Source organism: Oryx dammah, unplaced genomic scaffold (assembly GCF_014754425.2).
Source record: "Oryx dammah isolate SB20612 unplaced genomic scaffold, SCBI_Odam_1.1 HiC_scaffold_27, whole genome shotgun sequence".
Classification (NCBI taxonomy): Eukaryota; Metazoa; Chordata; class Mammalia; order Artiodactyla; family Bovidae; genus Oryx; species Oryx dammah.
In genome coordinates this window covers 118,537,922-118,556,004 of record NW_024070211.1, presented here as the reverse complement: position 1 = coordinate 118,556,004, position 18,083 = coordinate 118,537,922, and the positions used below count along the sequence as shown (strand labels likewise).

The following is an 18,083-nucleotide window of genomic DNA, read 5'->3' as shown; positions in this document are numbered from 1 at the left end:
TGAGACCCTAGAAAAAAAATTTTTTTTAAGTAAAAGATCTAGGATTCACCAATGTTTATACTTTGATCTGTGGGCTTCTCTGGTGCCTCAGTGGTAAAGAATTCACCTGCCAATGTAGGAGACACAGGTTTGATCCTTGGGTCAGGAAGCTCCCTTGAAGAAGGAAAAGGCAACCCACTCCAGTATTCTTGCCTGGGAAATCCCAGGGACAAAGGAGCCTGTTGAGCTGCAGTCCATGGGGTTGCAAAAGAGTTGGACATGACTTAGCTACTGCTGCTGCTGCTGCGTCACTTCAGTCGTGTCCGACTCTGTGCAACCCCATAGACAGCAGCCCACCAGGCTCCTCTATCCACAGGATTCTCCAGGCAAGAATACTGGAGTGGGTTGCCATTGCCTTCTCCGACTTAGCTACTAAACAACAACAGACTTTGAACTAAGGCTGCAGCATACCCAGATTGTTTTAGGAGGTTGCTTTGGAAGATTGTATTAACATCAGCTAACACATACAGAGTATGTGCACTCTGTTAAGCCCTGGGTTGACAGCTTAGGGCACATTGTCTCATTTAATCCTCAATACCACCCTATAAAGGTGGGCAGTATTATTGAATTCAATGTGTAGGTGAGGAAATTGTAGCTTAGATAGACTAATTTGTTTAAGGCTATACAGATCAAAAGGTGCGGAACCAAACCTGAATCCACAATGGTTTTACTCCTGAACCAATGCTCATTTGTTCTTTTTTGGCCTGGCAATGCTATTAGCTAAAAAGCCCAATCAATTTTCTAGCAATCCAAACCCATGAGGAAGTAAATTAAATAGTAAGAATTATATTATTTAATATCAAGTTAATTTGAAGATATCTACGGAATCACATGGATCTTTAGAGATAGTTAAGGAAAATCTTGGCATCTTTAAAATAAAGAATTTTTAAAATAATAATGAGGAAAATTAAATAGCAAAATAAACTTATTTAATGAGTTATTTCTTAAGAAATGCCTGTTAGCAATACATGAATTTTCCAAATATGTAATTTATGTCATAATATCAGGATTTCATTCTCTAATGTAACATTTGAATTATGATAACTTCCACTAAGAAAATAATAATACTCCAGTTGAAAAAGCATTCTGGTTTTCTAGACTCTCATATATTGGCAATATGTATGATATTTTCTCTTGAAAAATTGCAGAGTAGTTATCATTATAGAGAAGGCAAAAAATTTAATTTACAACTAGGTGGTCTAAAAGAGAAATGTATTCTAACATTTAAAATTGCAAGTCCAAGTTGGTAGCCAGGTGATTTGCTAAGTAGAACGTTTATAATTATTGTAACACTTTTAAAAAATATTAAAAAGCTTGCATGTTTTATTTTGGCTAATGAGACTGAATACATAATTGTTCAATGTCTTAAAAATAAGCACATAAAAATGGTGTGATCCTAATTGCTCATTTTAAGTATTGCATAAACATCTTCTCAGGATGTTTCCTAATGAAGTCTCAGACAGTTTACAAAATAAAATGACGACTACTACTAAAGTGAGCCTAAGCAGTATGTCAGTGGTCAGCAGTCCTATAAATCCTTATGTACAATACTTGTGTTATATTTCCTCTTTGTTTTAGAACTTACTGTAAAGAGACATTTAGTTTTATTTGTTGCTATAGACTTTATGTATACCTCTCATCAATGTGATGAGAATTGCAGGTTAAAAAAAAAAGTGGTAAAAATGGGAACCATTTTGATCCTGCCCTGCAATCTGTTTCTTATTGACTCCTTGGACCTTGTCATCATAACAGATATAGCAGTTCACAGCTTTAAATGGAGAAATAGATAATAAAAAAGCAAATTGTCCTAATAGCATATTTGGGAGAAAAGATGTTTTAAAACTTTTTTCTTTTGATTATGACATTTTAGTATAACAATATTGATGGCTCTGTTGATTCTAAGGGACCTTATAGCAACCGATCCCAAGAAACATTTGTAATGGATGTATTTCAATTAATACAACATTTCAAGTAACTCAGAATTATTCACATCTGTCATAACTGTATCATAAATTCAAATGGTGAATGCGAGTTTGAAAGATTCTTCAAATCACTTAGACACAAGGCAAAATTACATTTCTACATCAGATTCTTTTTTTTTTTTTTTACATAATGCGGAGCTTTAAAAAAAAAAACAGAATCAGCAATATAAAACTGTTATCAGACATGGATTTAGAAACTTTATGTACAACTTATGTTGGAAGTCAGAAAATTGTTTATTCCATACCTGTTATCTAGTTTCATAAAGGCTTAAAAATGGCAATCCTAGATAATAACCAAGAATTTTATATGTGAAATGAATATTTTATTATTGCTTTGGGATAGTTTCAGAATTTACTTAGTGAACTTCAAAATCTTTTTTCTTGCTTTATCCAGACTAAAACCTAACCCTTCCTCAGCACAAAGTTATCAAATGAGCTGGCAGCATCCTCAAATCTAAATGTAGTTTCTAAATGTTGCCAAAGGATTATACCCAGAATCTCTAATGCTCTCAAAGGACCATAACACTGTGCTGTTTTATCTTGTGTATTCAAAGAAAATGGTGCCGACTGGAATACCCAAGTGGGTTATGTGCCTTCATTCATCCAAGAATGTCCATGTTTATAATTTACCTTCACCTTGTCATTTATTTTTTTTCTTTCTATCCACATACAGTCATGAATCTTTTGAGAAACTTAGCTGCACTTTACCATTTCCTTCTCCAGTGGGAGTTTAAATGCTGCTATTATGTAGGCAAAGTGAAAGTTGGAAACATTTTCCCTAAATGGAATGTGGGTCTTTTTTATGAGAGTGGTATAATTCTGAAAACTTTTGTTGGGCATTCTCCACATGCTGGTTTCAGTGATGGAGGAAGAAAAATAAATAATACAAGATTGGTTCTTGCCTTCAAGTATCTCTTGGTGTAGTCGTCAAGATTGCTATAAAAACAAGCAGCATCCTACAAAACAAGAAATGCAAGATAGTCACTTTAGTTAAGCAATTTAAATGGCTCTGCCTGTTTGTAGGAGAAAGCAATGGCACCCCACTCCAGTACTCTTGCCTGGAAAATCCCATGGACGGAAAAGCCTGGTGGGTCGCAGTCCATGGGGTTGCTAAGAGTCAGACACGACTTCACTTTCACTTTCACTTTTCACTTTCATGCATTGGAGAAGGAAATGCCAACCCACTCCAGTGTTCTTGCCTGGAGAATCCCAGGGATGGGGGAGCCTAGTGGGCTGCCATCTATGGGGTCGCACAGAGTCAGACACGACTGAAGCGACTTAGCAGCAGCAGCAGCAGCCCCTTTGTAGAACCAACATAAAAAATTATGTTACTGATGCTTTCAATTTAAAGGAGTATTCCTGAGCAAAGATTTGAGAGAGATATGTTCCTTCTATTCCTGCTTTCTGGAGAGTTTTTATCATAAATGGATGTTGAATTTTGTCAAAGGCCTTCTCTGCATCTATTGAGATAATCATATGGTTTTTATTTTTCAATTTGTTAATGTGGTGAATTACATTGATTGATTTGCGGATGTTGAAGAATCCTTGCATCCCTGGGATAAAGCCCACTTGGTCATGGTGTACGATCTTTTTAATGTGTTGTTGGATTCTGATTGCTAGAATTTTGTTGAGGATTTTTGCATCTATGTTCATCAGTGATATTGGCCTGTAGTTTTCCTTTTTTGTAATATCTTTGTCAGGTTTTGGTATTAGGGTGATGGTGGCCTCATAGAATGAGTTTGGAAGTTTCCCTTCCTCTGCAATTTTCTGGAAGAGTTTGAGTAGGATAGGTGTTAACTCTTCTCGAAATTTTTGGTAGAATTCAGCTGTGAAGCCGTCTGGACCTGGGCTTTTGTTTGCTGGAAGATTTCTGATTACAGTTTCAATTTCCGTGCTTGTGATGGGTCTGTTAAGATTGTCTATTTCTTCCTGGTTTAGTTTTGGAAAATTGTATTTTTCTAAGAATTTGTCCATTTCTTCCAGGTTGTCCATTTTATTGGCATATAATTGCTGATAGTAGTCTCTTATGATCCTTTGTATTTCTGTGTTGTCTGTTGTGATCTCTCCATTTTCATTTCTAATTTTATTGATTTGATTTTTCTCTCTTTGCTTCTTGATGAGTCTGGCTAATGGTCTGTCAATTTTATTTATCCTTTCAAAGAACCAGCTTTTGGCTTTGTTGATTTTTGCTATGGTCTCTTTTGTTTCTTTTGCATTTATTTCTGCCCTAATTTTTAAGATTTCTTTCCTTCTGCTAACTCTGGGGTTCTCTAATTCTTCCTTTTCTAGTTGCTTTAGGTGTAGAGTTAGGTTATTTATTTGACTTTTTTCTTGTTTCTTGAGATACCTCAATATAATAAAAGCTATATATGACAAACCCACAGCAAACATTATCCTCAATGGTGAAAAATTGAAAGCATTTCCCCTTAACTCAGGAACAAGACAAGGGTGCCCACTTTCACCACTACTATTCAACATAGTTCTGGAAGTTTTAGCCACAGCAATCAGAGCAGAAAAAGAAAAAAAGGAATCCAAATTGGAAAAGAAGAAGTAAAACTCTCACTGTTTGCAGATGACATGATCCTCTACATAGAAAACACTAAAGACTCTACCAGAAAATTACTAGAGCTAATTAATGAATATAGTAAAGTTGCAGGATATAAAATCAATACACAGAAATCCCTTGCATTCCTATACACTAATAATGAGAAAGTAGAAGAAGAAATTAAGGAAACAATTCCATTCACCATTGCAACAAAAAGAATAAAATACTTAGGAATATATCTACCTAAAGAAACTAAAGACCTATATACAGAAAACTATAAAACACTGATGAAAGAAATCAAAGAGGACACTAATAGATGGAGAAATATACCATGCTCATGGATCGGAAGAATCAATATAGTGAAAATGAGTATATTACCCAAAGCAATTTACAAATTCAATGCAATCTCTATCAAGATACCGGCGATATTTTTCACAGAACTAGAACAAATAATTTCAAGATTTGTATGGAAATACAAACAACCACGAATAGCCAAAGCAATCTTGAGAAAGAAGAATGGAACTGGAGGAATCAATTTGCCTGACTTCAGGCTCTACTACAAAGCCACAGTCATCAAGACAGTATGGTATTGGCACAAAGACAGACATATAGATCAATGGAACAAAATAGAAAGCCCAGAGATAAATCCACATACATATGGACACCTTATCTTTGACAAAGGAGGCAAGAATATACAATGGAGTAAAGACAATCTCTTTAACAAGTGGTGCTGGGAAAACTGGTCAACCACTTGTAAAAGAATGAAACTAGATCACTTTCTAACACCGCACACAAAGATAAACTCAAAATGGATTAAAGATCTAAATGTAAGACCAGAAACTATAAAACTCTTAGAGGAGAACATAGGCAAAACACTCTCCGACATAAACCACAGCAGGATCCTCTATGATCCACCTCCCAGAATTCTGGAAATAAAAGCAAAAATAAACAAATGGGATCTAATTAAAATTAAAAGCTTCTGCACAACAAAGGAAAACATAAGCAAAGTGAAAAGACAGCCTTCAGAATGGGAGAAAATAATAGCAAATGAAGCAACTGACAAACAACTAATCTCAAAAATATACAAGCAACCCCTGCAGCTCAATTCCAGAAAAATAAACAACCCAATCAAAAAATGGGCCAAAGAACTAAATAGACATTTCTCCAAAAAAGACATACGGATGGCTAACAAACACATGAAAAGATGCTCAACATCACTCATTATTAGAGAAATGCAAATCAAAACCACAATGAGGTACCACTTCACACCAGTCAGAATGTCTGCGATCCAAAAATCTGCAAGCAATAAATGCTGGAGAGGATGTGGAGAGAAGGGAACCCTCCTACACTGTTGGTGGGAATGCAAACTAGTACAGCCACTATGGAGAACAGTGTGGAGATTCCTTAAAAAATTGCAAATAGAAATGCCTTATGACCCAGCAATCCCACTGTTGGGCATACACACAGAGGAAACCAGAATTGAAAGAGACACATGTACCCCAATGTTCATTGCAGCACTGTTTATAATAGCCAGGACATGGAAACAACCTAGATGTCCATCAGTAGATGAATGGATAAGAAAGCTGTGGTACATATACACAATGGAGTATTACTCAGCCGTTAAAAAGAATACATTTGAATCAGTTCTGATGAGATGGATGAAACTGGAGCCGATTATACAGAGTGAAGTGAGCCAGAAAGAAAAATACCAATACAGTATACTAACACATATATATGGAATTTAGGAAGATGGCAATGATGACCCTGTATGCAGGACAGCAAAAAAGACACAGATGTGTATAGCGGACTTTTGGACTCAGAGGGAGAGGGAGAGGGTGTGATGATTTGGGAGAATGGCATTGAAACATGTATAATATCATGTAAGAATCGAAATGCCAGTCTGTCTGATGCAGGATATGACACGCTTGGGGCTGACGCGCGGGGATGACCCAGAGAGATGTTGTGGGGAGGGGGGTGGGAGGGGGGTTCATGTTTGGGAACGCATGTACACCTGTGGTGGATTCATGTCAATCTATGCCAAAACCAATACAGAATTGTAAAGTAAAAATTAAAAATAAATAAATTAAAAAAAAAAAAGATTTGAGAGAGAAAATGTTTGATCTAAAAGATATAGATAAAGCCCATTTGGTCATGGTGTATGATCTTTTTAATGTGTTGTTGGATTCTGATTGCTAGAATTTTGTTGAGGATTTTTGCATCTAGGTTCATCAGTGATATTGGCCTATAGTTTTCTTTTTTGGTGGCATCTTTGTAAGGTTTTGGTATTAGGGTGATGGTGGCCTCATAGAATGAGTTTGGAAGTTTACCTTCCTCTGCAATTTTCTGGAAGAGTTTGAGTAGGATAGGTGTTAGCTCTTCTCGAAATTTTTGGTAGAATTCAGCTATGAAGCCGTCTGGACCAGGGCTTTTGTTTGCTGGAAGATTTCTGATTACAGTTTCAATTTCCGTGCTTGTGATGGGTCTGTTAAGATTTTCTATTTCTTCCTGGTTCAGTTTTGGAAAGTTGTACTTTTCTAAGAATTTGTCCATTTCTTCCACATTGTCCATTTTACTGGCATATAATTGCTGATAGTAGTCTCTTATGATCCTTTGTATTTCTATGTTGTCTGTTGTGATCTCTCCATTTTCATTTCTAATTTTATTGATTTGATTTTTCTCTCTTTGTTTCTTGATGAGTCTGGCTAATGGTTTGTCAGTTTTATTTATCCTTTCAAAGAACCAGCTTTTGGTTTTGTTGATTTTTGCTATGGTCTCTTTTGTTTCTTTTGCATTTATTTCTGCCCTAATTTTTAAGATTTCTTTCCTTCTACTAACCCTGGGGTTCTCCATTTCTTCCTTTTCTAGTTGCTTTAGGTGTAGAGTTAGGTTATTTATTTGACTTTTTTCTTGTTTCTTGAGGTATGCCTGTATTGCTATGAACTTTCCCCTTAACACTGCTTTTATAGTGTCCCACAGGTTTTGGGTTGTTGTGTTTTCATTTTCATTCATTTCTATGCATATTTTGATTTCTTTTTTGATTTCTTCTGTGATTTGTTGGTTATTCAGCAGCATGTTGTTCAGCCTCCATATGTTTGAATTTTTAATAGTTTTTCTCCTGTAATTGAGATCTAATCTTAATGTATTATGGTCAGAAAAGATGCTTGGAATGATTTCAATTTTTTTGAATTTATCAAGGCTAGATTTATGGCCCAGGATGTGATCTATCTTAGAGAAGTTTCCGTGAGCACTTGAGAAAGCAAAGATAAACAAATGGGATCTAATTAAAATTAAAAGCTTCTGCACAACAAAGGAAACGATAAGCAAGGTAAAAACACAGCCTTCGGAATGGGAGAAAATAATAGCAAATGAAGCAACTGACAAACAACTAATCTCAAAAATATACAAGCAACCCCTGCAGCTCAATTCCAGAAAAAGAAATGACACAATCAAAAAATGGGCCAAAGAACTAAATAGACATTTCTCCAAAGAAGACATACGGATGGCTAACAGACACACGAAAAGATGCTCAATATTACTCATTATCAGAGAAACAGAAATCAAGACCACAACGAGGTACCATTTCACACCAGTCAGAATGGCTGTGATCCAAAAGTCCACAAGCAATAAATGCTGGAGAGGGTGTGGAGAAAAGGGAACCCTCTTATACTGTTGGTGGGAATGCAAACTAGTACAGGCACTATGGAGAACAGTGTGGAGATTCCTTAAAAAACTACAAATAGAACTGCCTTATGACCCAGCAATCCCACTGCTGGGCATACACACCGAAGAAACCAGAATTGTAAGAGACACGTGTACCCCAATGTTCATCACAGCACTGTTTATAATAGCCAGGACATGGAAGCAACCTAGATGTCCATCAGCAGACAAATGGATAAGAAAGCTGTGGTACATATACACAATGGAGTATTACTCAGCCATTAAAAAGAATACATTTGAATCAGTTCTAATGAGGTGGATGAAACTTGAGCCGATTATACAAAGTGAAGTAAGCTAGAAAGAAAAACACCAATACAGTATACTAACACATATATATGGAATTTAGAAAGATGGTAATGATAACCCTATATGCGAGACAGCAAAAGAGACACAGATGTAAAGAACAGACTTTTGGACTCTGTGGGAAAGGAAGAAGATAGGATGATTTGGGAGAATGGCATAGAAACATGTATACTATCATGTAAGAAACGAATCGCTAGTCTAGGTTTGATACAGGATACAGGATGCTTGGGGCTGGTGCACTGGGATGACCCAGAGAGATGATATGGGGAGGGTGATGGGAGGGGGGTTCAGGGTTGGGAACTCATGTACACCTGTGGTGGATTCATGTCAATGTATGGCAAAACCAATACAGTACTGTAAAGTAAAAAAATAAAATTTAAAAAATAATAAAAAAATAAAAGATATAGAAATAGATACATAATTCACCAGACTCCCATATTCAGATAAATATTTTTCTCATTCAGAGTAGCTACCTAAGGAAGTTATGCAATACTTCTTTGATTAGAACATTTAAAAATGTCCTCTGGTTGACTTTTCTTTAATTTCATATTAAAATAGTATTTTAAAGAAATGCCACATAGTTTTCAAGTGCTGTGTTTGGTTTCTGATATGTGGAGTTAGTTTCTTTCTTGAGATCAGTATTAGAGTTCAGATTGGATCTGTTATTCCTTGACCCTTAGGTTGGAAGGCATTCATTAGTGACAGTGGCTGGGTCTCGCAATAAATCTGGTCTAGGCTGGAAGATTGGCACAAAAGAAGACAGATTCTGTTTAGAATTATTTTCACTTAAGTTTTCTAATGAACCAACAAACAACACAACAAATGTGAGACTGAGATACAGGTCAATGGAGACATTTTCTGATGCTTCCCCTTATTCGAAGAGGTCAGGGCAGTCCACACACCATGAGGAATCTGCTTAGACAGACCAGGTCAGAACTTCTCTCATAGGCTGTGAGGCTAGGAGAATGGTGTTTATCTGTCATGATAGCAGGAATTTCTTCCTGAATCACCATAATTTACTCTTTTTTTTTACTGAGTCATCAAACAGCTGCCATCAGTCTTCAGAATGGTATTTAAATTTCCAAAGAGGCCACTTTGCTGAATCCTGTGGTTGATTTAATCACTACCTGGATAGTTGTTTGTGGTTTAATAACTGAGTTGATTTTGTCATCCAAAGTAGTTATTGGATACCCAGTTTGGAGAAAATACTATACTGACATGTAATGCCATAATATTTAAATAATATAGAATCTCCTTTAATGGAGGTATTTTAACAGAAAAGAAAGTTTAGGTAGAAAACAGTTCCATACATTCCATAAAAAAGCAATAAAAATATTCCTATTTTTTAATTATTTGGGGAAAATACTAGGTAGAGAAGTTTAAAAAGAATTGCTCTAAGTTCTGCCCATTACTTTAGCTGTGACTGAGAAATTTTAGCTATTAGTTGAAATCAAACATTTGGATGTTCTGTCTTTGATGTGATAGCATGTAATATAAGCTTATCAGGAATTCTCATTTCATTGCTATTAATTTTTGTTATTTTAAATACTTTCCATCCGCATGTACTTAGCACTAAGATATATAAAGGAGTGAATACCTTAGGTTTTTTAAAATCAGAAAATCTGAGTTTAGTCTCAGCTTTGAAATAGCATAGTTTTGAACAAGTCCCTTAACCTTCCTGGAGCTCAGTTTCTCAATTTATAAAGTGGGTATTTTTGAACCAAAAACCAGCTTACCAGTAATTAGATCACTCAAGAGATTCTATAGAAGATAGACATATAATAGCAAGGCAGTTGGTTGGAAAAGTCAAATACCATCTGTTACTCAAAAGGTCTAAATACCTGTTCATTCCTATGGAGATGTTTTGTTATCTGTCAACACACACATACACAGTAGTTGCTAACACAATTATTAAAACATTCTTTTACTCATTTACTTTCTACCTTTTGTCAAATAATGCGCTTCCCGATAATCCAGATAAACAATGATTCCTCATATCTTTTAGAATTTTTCACAACAGTATCCTCAAGAATCATTTCCTTCTTTACACTCTAAATACTAAAGGCATTTAACATAAAAATCTGTTTCGTATAGCAATGTGTGCTCGCTCACTCATTCTTGTCTAACTCTTTGCAACCCTTTGGACTATAGCGCTCCAGGTTTCTCTATCCATAGAATTTTCCAGGCAAGAATATCAGAGGGGTTGCCATTTCCTCCTCCAGGGGATCATCACGACCCAGGGATTGAACCCGTATCTCTCTCTCTTTTTTTTTTTTTTGAACCCGTATCTCTTATGTCTCCTGCATTGCCAGCAGATTCTTTATTGCTGAGCCATCAGGGAAGCCCTGTTTATATCTATATGTCTTTTTTTCCCAAAATAAAGATTGTGACCCATAAGAATTAATAAACACTTTTTAGAAGGATGAGCACTAATTCTAAGCCTAATTTTTCAAAGTGCCAAACAGGTCAGTTTTAGAAGATACCAGTTGTTATGCAGAGCTTTAAGTACGTGGAATTCATTATGGCATTTATTACAACTTGATGCTTTTTTTTTACAATCCAAATTCAAAACTTTGGTAATGTGTAATATCATGAGCTCCACACAATAACAACTATTGACATCTCTCATGAAAAAAATCAGCCAATACTGCACCCAAGGTGGCATCACCACAGTGGAACAGGTGAGTCAGCCATGGTAGAGGAGGCAGTTGAGTTAGTTGCAGGCATGTCAAGAAAACAAGCTCATTGTAATGGATCTTAGATTTTGTTGTATTTTTAAGATATCTTCTTGAAAACATTTTAAGATTTACTGATATTATTTTGAGTTCTTATAATTTAGATTTATAGAATACCTTCCATCCCAAAGAATCTAATACAGTCTAATACAGAGGCACTTTACTAACCACATACTAGTTTGCAACAGGGTAATACTGCAGTTACCATAGCAACTACATTATAACTCTTTCTTTTACTCACTTGGCTCTTTTAAGATTCTCTCTTCATACTGACATTTTCAATGCTTGAGCTCTAGTGAAGATGACTGTTACCTTTTCACACTGTGAAAAGTTGAATTAATTTTTTAAAGGGTTTTGTACATGTTGAATATTTTGTATCAGGATACTTAAATTTAGAACTTGCTGGTCAAACCAAGAAAAAAAGGCTCATGGGGGACTTACCTGATAGTCTAGTGGCTGAGATTCCAGGCTCCCAATGCAGGAGGCCCAGGTTCGATCCCTGGTCCGGGAACTGGGTCGTACACGCTGCAAGTTGGAGTTCGCATGCCACAACTACAGCTCCTGCATGCTGCAATGAAGATCCTTAGTGCCACAGCTAACACCTAGCACAGCCAAATAAATACATAAATATTTTTTTAAAGGCTTATGAAGCAATATTTAGTTTTTCCCCTAACTGTAAGACACAAACATAATATTTTTTAAATTTTATTTTTAAAAAACATAAACATGTTTTTTTTAATGAAAAATTTCAGTGTGCCCAAGCTGTTTGGATTTAGTTTTTATCAAGAGGACCCATGAAAGACTGGCACAAAAAATAGCTTTCTATTAGTTGTGTGATAAGCTGAGATGAAGTGGCCACAGGAAAAGTAATGGAAGAAACATGAAAGGCTAATAGAAGCTTATTTTCAAGAGTGTAGTACTGACTTTTGCAAGATAACTGTGAAAGATACAGATCGACTTTGCATTTTCTGTCATCAGCATCATATTAAGCCATGCCCATATCCAACATAGATGCTAGTGTATACATTTTATCTGTAAAATACAAACATAGTAGTACATACTATATAGATACTACTACTGAACTATGTTAATGTTGCTGTGCCATTTAAGATAAGATGATGCACTGAACTCACAATAAAAATACTAAGCACCAGATGTGGTTAAAAACACAAGAACCAAGAAAAGTCAAGAACAAAAACCAAGGGAAATAGGATCTTTCTGAAAGGATAGATTAGGGTTTCCCGGGTGGCGCTAGTGATAAAGAACCTGCCTGCCAATGCAGGAGACCTGAGAGATACGAGTTCAACTCCTGGGTCAGGAATATCCCCCGGAGGAGGGCATAACGATCCACTCCAGTATTCTTGCCTGGAGAATCCCATGGACAGAGGAACCTGGCAGGCTACAGTCCATAGGGCTGCAAAGAGTCAGACACGACTGAAGTGACTTAGTACAAAGGGATAGATTAGATACCTGGAAATGGGGTACTGCCATCACAATTAAATGAAAATGTAGAAATGGAATTGGAATAAGGAAGTGGCTGGAGGTTGGAAGAATTTTGAGGAACGTGGTAGAAAAATCTTAGATTGCCTTGAACAGATTCTTAGAAATATGGACTTTGAAGATGTTGCTAGTGGGGGTACAGTAGGAAGTGAGAACATATTATTGGGAACTAGAAGACAGGAGATCTTTGTTATAAAATGGCAAAGCTCAATGGAATTGTGCCCTTCAGTTACATTAAAAACTTGTAAAAGGCAAGTGGGTATGTCTTATTAAGGAGAATTCCAAGCAAAATGTTGAAGATGTGCCCTGCTTCTTGCTGATTAAAGCAAAATGCAAGAAGAGAGATATAAGTTGAAAGAAGAACTTGAACAAAAAGGAACCAGGGCCTGATAATTTGGGATATTCTCATCCTATTCGATGAAAAAAAAAATGCTAAAATTAAGAGATTACCTCTGAAAGTATGGCATATATTAAAAAAAAGGCCAAAGGTATGGCTATACCACCATATACAACCATCTTTGCTGTAACCTTTGAAAGATTAAAAGATGAGTGTTCAGTCATAACAGATTAACGTTATACATCAATTAAATTAGAGGTCTAGAAATCTGTTTGGCCCTCAGTCATCTCAACAAGAGCCAAAGATAGAGAAAGGGTTATCTCAAAAAATGTTGTGGATGTAGCTTCTTTCTAATGGAGAGTATTGCTGTGCCATCCACAAGAAATCCACAAAGTTCTTAAGAAAATTATATCAGCAGTGAAATGAAGTCGCTCAGTCATGCCTGACTGTTTGCAACCCCATGGATAGTACCCTGCACCAACCTCCTCCATCCATGGGATTTTCAAGGCACGAGTAGTGGAGTGGGTTGCCATTTCCTTCTCCACAGAATCTTCCCAACCCAGGGATCAAACCCAGGTCTCTCACATTGTAGACAGACGCTTTACCGTCTGAGCTACCAGGGAAGTCTAATCAGCAGAGACACTACCAATTTGCATGGAAAGAAACAAGAGAGTACAAAATGAAAAGAGGCTATTGGACTCCAAAATTCTACCTATAGGAAGTAGGTTGATAAGACTACAGTTGCACACGTATGCTACTGTTCATGAAAAACATCACTCAGAGGGCAGAACCAGTAATCCAGGAACCAGAACTAAGAGCTTCTAGATAAGAAACTACATCTTGATTCTGGCCTTGTCAGATCCCAAGCACAGAATCCAGCCAAGCTCACTCAAACTTCTTACCTGTGGAACAATGAGATAATAAATAAGTGTTGTTCTAAGCCCATAAGTTTGTTGATAATTTGGTATGTAGCAATAGAAACCTAATACAGATATCAATCACTAGATTCTCTAAAATATTCTAAAGAGTTTAGCTCATATAGTTCAAAAGAGAGGAAAAATGGTTCCTAGAGATTTTATGTATACTCCTAAACTGTTTACAAAAGATTTGCTCTAGAAATGTCTTTTAAATGCTATACTATCTATATGGTTTCTATAGAAATGCAGTTTTTAAGCTTTCCAGGAAAGAATAAAGGAAGTTTACACAGCTGTTAAACAGCCCACAGTTTCCCACACAGAGGCCTAACTATTTAAACTAAAAAGGCCGAGGAAAGCTTTTTTACTTAAAAAAGCCAAATTCTTTGTTTTGAAAGTAGTAACAAAGATCAGATAGTTAAAGGATGATTTTCCTTTGAATTGTCCTAATTTCAGATTTATAATTTTTTAAATGATGGTTTTTACTTTTTACAATATAAGTTACCTGTGTAGTGATTAACGCTAAATGAAGATAAAAATCAGGTTATTATTTTTCATTGACATTTATTTTATGCTTGTATAAAATTTGTTTTATTGTGATATCATAAATCTGCAGTCTGTGAGTCATTTCTAACTTATAGTAAGAGTTCACCTTTATCATTTGAGACAAGGGCTTTGTATCACAGCTTGAATAAGATATTGTTGTCCTGAGATGAGAGCGCTACTTAACAAGCATGTTTTGGCATCACACCTCCTCTTTATCTGAACTAGCTCAAAATAATGTCAAAATACTAATGTCAAAAATACTGATGTCAAAAATAACATCAAAAAATACTAATGTCAAAAATAACATCAGCTTACAATGGGCTTGCAGCAATGATGGTAGTTTTAGTAACTGAATCAACCGTAGGCCAAGTGCCAGTAGCTGGCTCAAGTCGTATTTTAGGATATTATCTTCTGTGACTTACACTCAGAACATTGGGGCTTAGATGTAGGCAGTCACAAAGAAGACTAGAAGCCAGTGGTGGTGAACAATCTCTTCCCTGCTGTACCGTACACAAAAAAAGTAGGTATGATAAAGTGTATGTTGATGAGATGACAATGACTAAATGAGCATAGCTGCCTTTGGAGAGCAGTGGACCCTTTACAATAGCTTTGAGCTCTATTCATTAATGAAACCTGTCAGAATTAACCACCTCTTATTCTAACATTTATTCAGATTTATTTGTGTTACTGCCAAATGAAGTTGCAATTAGAATTGCTTAATAACAATAATAAATTAAACAAACTACTAACCTATACTAGTAGGCAAAAGGCTCAAAAGAAAATAAGAAGTAAGTCACTCAAGCAGCAAAGTGACTTTTTTTTAACCTTTACTTTCTTCTAGTAAATGGTCTTATTTTCTTTGGTCTTTTTGTCCTTTTTTGCCAGCTTTTTCTTTTCAAAGTTGAAAGAAATACATCTGGTTGTTTTACTTCCACCCCTCCCTTTCCCATCATCACTTATATGACCTGGTAGTGGAAATTATGTTTGGAGAATATGACAGCTACACATGTGCTCTTTAACTTAATGATATTAGAAAGATCTTGAAGGAAGATTGCTATAACTAAGGTGATCATTTATCCCAGTTTGCTTAGGACAGTCCCAGTCTATGCCTATTAATAGCCTCTCCTTTCATTCTCAAAACTCTCCTGGTTTAAATGGTAAATTACATAGTCACCTTAGCTGTAACTAAGCTGGGCTAAATGATGGTATATAAAAATGTTTGAACTTAATAGTTGAAATTTTGGTAGAACCAACTTATTAATAACAGCGAAGACAGAGTCGCCTTTCTTGGCACTGGGGTCTCTGTGTACTCTACAGAACTTTGTCATCTTTTAAGAGTATTTTCAAGTATTTAAGCATTTTTTCCTTGTTTATATGCAAGAAAATTGAACTACCCAGGTTCTTATAGAATTATAATAAATGAGAGGATGTTTTTCCATTCAGTAATTTAAAAAATATTCCTAACAAAAATTCTTATTGAAATTATATTTCAGAAATATAAATGGAGTTTTAATAAAATGAAACCTTGGATTTGAAAAAAAATTTAGAGGACACTATTGTTGCTGATAATTTGGAATGAAGAAAAAGTGTTTAAATGCAAAATATTTAAAATGCTACAGCAAACAGAATAAAATTAATACAGTGGTGTCTTTTTCAGATAGTTTAATATTCTTTGTCATATATAATACTTGAAGGCTATTTTTATTATGTTTCAGTGTTTATTATAGTTTAAAGAAAATGTTTCTTATCCCAGACAGGGTTTTCATTCCTACTAATAGCAAATAACTCATTTTTTATCATAATTTATAGTAACATTTTGGAGAAATTTAATTGAACCCAGAAAAGTTATTTCCTTTCTCTCTCCTTCTAATAATAACTATTTATGGTGAGTTGAATAAATAAAGCTTACTGCAAAGAACTGATTTTAGGATCTCCATGTAGGTTGCAACAGACAGTACTCCCATTTGAGGAGTCACAGTGTTTACTTACAATATACTTAGTATAAGGTTTTAGGGAGTTTTGAGAGGGCATTAGAGTCTTCTACCAACAAAAATGAAGACATAGCAGAGTAAAATATCTGGTGATTAGATTGCCAAAACACTTCCATAAGCAGTTTAGACATATAACTTTCAGTTAGAGCCAACATACTTTCAGTTTAACATTTTGTTACCTTGTTAATAATTAATGTAATGCAACAACCCTATCTGGACCATGAAATAATAAGACATAATTCCAAAGAATTTTATAATATATTTTTATGTAAAAAAATTGTCCAACAATCTTACAGTGTACTTTCATTCAGTATTTTTTTCCCCAGTTACCAAATAGTAGCACTTTTACAGGATGAAATTTGCTGTGGGGTTCTGCTGTTGTAAGCGTAACAGGGAGTTAATCGCAATGTCATACTTTCATTCTCAGTTTTTTAATGAGGTATGCTTATTGCCAAAGTAAAGCATTCTATAAAAATGTGGAGATGGTGTAATGATTGTTGTGACTGAATTGTGTGTTTTAGCCATCCAAGTTACTGAGACTATTAAATTACATTGGCCAGTACTATACTTATGAGTTAATAAAATGGCAGTTATTTAAGGAAACAGTTTTTGTTTTTTTCCCTAAGTAGACATTATGTTTGCCTGTGTGAACAACTAGAGAATGTAGAGCCCTCTTAACTACATCACTACTGGAAGGTCTAAGTGTTTTCCAGAAAAAAAAAAGAAAAGAAAAGGAGGAAGAGCAGGTAAAGAAAGAGAGATCTGCCAGCCTCAGATTTGCCTCAGTTTTGAGAGCATTCATAACTTTTTATTCTTCATAAATGGAGTATGCTCAGATTTCAGTGATTTAATTTTTGAAAAGATACTGTTCCTACACAATTTGTAATCTCAAAATAACTAACCACACTACTACTAACATGACTACATTTTCTCATTATGAAGTATGAAATAGGCTCTTGGACTTGTTTTCCACTGAGGATAAAGAAAAGAAGCTGTATGACACTTAGAGTCGCTGGAGCAGATGGGACCTTGGGGTCCAAGTGGCCTTATGGAATAGACTTGAAGGGAGACCCTCAGCTTCAGCCTAACAGCTCTGATGCTTGATAAATCACTGACAGGCTCCGCCTGTGCCTCAGTTTACCTATTAAGGACAATCTACGCATTCCATCATGTTCAGTTTACGAAGACAAGAGAGAGGATCTATGTGAACCCCAAGGAGAACACGTTCCTAGTGTAAAGTATGCAGAACAACGGATAAGTCACAGCAGAAGGAGAAGGGCCAGTTGCTTTTATGCTCTACTCTGAAGCCATAGCAGGTGCTGAGGTCACCATTGGGTAGAACAGTCTTGAGGTGCTTCTAAGAAATTAACCCAGCTTAGAAGGGATTAAGTTAAAGGTTCACTGGGGGAGCAACTTTCTAAGGATGATCATTATACAAAGTCTTTTAAGAAGGTTTGTAGGAAAAGCATTAGCC

General features: G+C 35.7%; 1 protein-coding gene across 4 annotated transcripts in view; it reads left to right on the top strand.

Moving 5' to 3' along the window:
- ZNF385B (zinc finger protein 385B) overlaps positions 1-18,083 on the top strand; it is a 480,885-nt gene that overhangs the window by 312,155 nt on the left and 150,647 nt on the right. The window contains exon 1 of one of the 4 annotated variants that reach the window (XM_040227733.1): positions 14,893-15,138. The exons of the other annotated variants lie outside the window; for them this stretch is intronic. The gene's annotated coding sequence lies outside the window, so the exon portion shown is untranslated. Of the gene's footprint in view, positions 1-14,892; positions 15,139-18,083 lie in introns of those variants that run through there. 4 annotated transcript variants of the gene reach the window in all.